The 2500-nt window shown below is 49.6% G+C and overlaps 1 pseudogene; it reads left to right on the top strand.

Moving 5' to 3' along the window:
* LOC126430908 (large subunit ribosomal RNA) overlaps positions 1-2500 on the top strand; it is a 7147-nt pseudogene that overhangs the window by 2185 nt on the left and 2462 nt on the right.

The raw sequence follows: 2500 nt of genomic DNA, 5'->3' as shown, positions 1-2500 counted from the left end.
TGCGGCGGTGTCCCGATCTTCCCCTCGGACCTTGAAAATCCGGGAGAGGGCCACGTGGAGGTGTCGCGCCGGTTCGTACCCATATCCGCAGCAGGTCTCCAAGGTGAAGAGCCTCTAGTCGATAGAATAATGTAGGTAAGGGAAGTCGGCAAATTGGATCCGTAACTTCGGGATAAGGATTGGCTCTGAGGATCGGGGCGTGTCGGGCTTGGTCGGGAAGTGGGTCAGCGCTAACGTGCCGGGCCTGGGCGAGGTGAGTGCCGTAGGGGTGCCGGTAAGTGCGGGCGTTTAGCGCGGGCGTGGTCTGCTCTCGCCGTTGGTCGGCCTCGTGCTGGCCGGCGGTGCAGGATGCGCGCGCCTGCGCGGCGTTCGCGCCCCGGTGCTTCAACCTGCGTGCAGGATCCGAGCTCGGTCCCGTGCCTTGGCCTCCCACGGATCTTCCTTGCTGCGAGGCCGCGTCCGCCTTAGCGTGCTCCTCCGGGGGCGCGCGGGTGCGCGGATTCTCTTCGGCCGCCATTCAACGATCAACTCAGAACTGGCACGGACTGGGGGAATCCGACTGTCTAATTAAAACAAAGCATTGCGATGGCCCTAGCGGGTGTTGACGCAATGTGATTTCTGCCCAGTGCTCTGAATGTCAACGTGAAGAAATTCAAGCAAGCGCGGGTAAACGGCGGGAGTAACTATGACTCTCTTAAGGTAGCCAAATGCCTCGTCATCTAATTAGTGACGCGCATGAATGGATTAACGAGATTCCCGCTGTCCCTATCTACTTCACGTTCGAGATCTCAAAACAACATAGGGAGAGGGTCATAGAAGAGCTACTGAGATACAACACCACCTTTGCAAAATGGCAAATTTTTGATTGCCAGCTGACCACCAGAGTGGAAAACTGGCCAAACGCCGTGGGAACAAATGTAAATGAGAAAGTAGACCTCCTACAGACAGCAATACAGGAGAGCTGCAGGAAGGCCATGAGGAGAAGAACACGGCTGAAGAATGCTGTTCCTTGGTGGAATGAAACATTGACAAAAATGCGGCAGGACACAATTGCAGCTCGACACCGGCTCCAGAATGCGCGACGTGCAAATCGTGAGGCAGAAATACTGGCAGCAAAGACAACTTACAGAAGCACAAAAAATAAATATAACAAAGAAATTACGAAAGCGAAGACAGATACATGGAAGAAATGGGTAAAGGAGTGCAACAGCAATGACCCTTGGAAGCTGACCGATAGAATCCTTCGCCCTAAATATGGCACCGAAACTGTCCTCAGTAATGTAAAAGTGGCAGGAAGAGGCCCTACAATGACCTGGCAGGAAACAGTGAAAGAACTGTTGAATAACCTACTACCGGATGACAACCCAGAGGAGGACACAATACAGCAATCAGCTGTGAAGGAGCAAAATATAGGGTACCAAAATGAAGGAAACGAGCCAGACTTCACAGCACAAGAGATAGAGACTGCAGTGAAGGCATGCAAACCACACAAAGCCACAGGACCAGATGGCATAGATGATGCCATTATAAAGCGGATATGGGAACACAATCCTGCTCTCCTCATTGATACCTATAACAGCTGCCTTAGAGAGTCCACTTTCCCAGACAATTGGAAAATAGGAAATGTCTGCATATTACTTAAGTCTATCACAAAGCCAAGGGATGAGGTGAAGTCTTATCGACCCATCTGCCTGCTCCCTATCCTTGGCAAAGTATTAGAAAGGCTAATAGTGACCAGACTGGACAAAAGGTATGAAGAGTCAGGACTAAAGGCAACAAACCAATTTGGCTTCAGAAAGGGTGCATCCACAGAAATGGCAATCAGGCAGGTTGTCTCCAGTGCAAACTGTGAAGAAAAATATGTTGTTGTCATTTTTGTGGACATAGCAGGCGCCTTCGACAATTTATGGTGGCCAAGTGTAATGAGGCGACTTAGAGCGATGCGTTGTCCCCAAAACATGTACCACCTAGTAGAAAACTACTTTAAGAACAGGAAGGCCACTGTCTACAGCAACTCTGGGTCAGTTACGAAAAACATCACAAAGGGCTGCCCACAAGGTTCTATATGTGGCCCCTTTCTCTGGAACCTTGTATTTGACGAAGTGGTACAACGGAAGGATGGTGAGCAGTGGGATAAAGTGGCCTATGCAGATGATCTAGCCATCATCATAAAAGGGAAGAGTAGGTCGCAGCTCGAAGAAAGGGGTAGGATAGCACTACAAGCCATAAGCGAATGGACCACACAGAATAAACTAGGGATCTCCAAACAGAAAACGGTAGCCATAACCATCAAAGGTAAATTTGATAGAGAAAGACCACCTAGACTTGAACTTGATGGGGAAAGGATTAGGTTTGTCCAGGAACATACATACCTCGGCATCACACTTGATGAAAGGCTCCTATTCACCCCCCATGTAAAAAATATCCAAAGGAAATTATCTGCCGTTTCTGGTGCTCTCACAAGAGTAAGTAGGTCTGAGTGGGGGCTGCAAAAGAAAAC

This window comes from Schistocerca serialis, unplaced genomic scaffold (assembly GCF_023864345.2).
Source record: "Schistocerca serialis cubense isolate TAMUIC-IGC-003099 unplaced genomic scaffold, iqSchSeri2.2 HiC_scaffold_1067, whole genome shotgun sequence".
NCBI classification, from domain to species: Eukaryota; Metazoa; Arthropoda; class Insecta; order Orthoptera; family Acrididae; genus Schistocerca; species Schistocerca serialis.
This window is presented reverse-complemented; position numbering and strand designations above follow the sequence as displayed.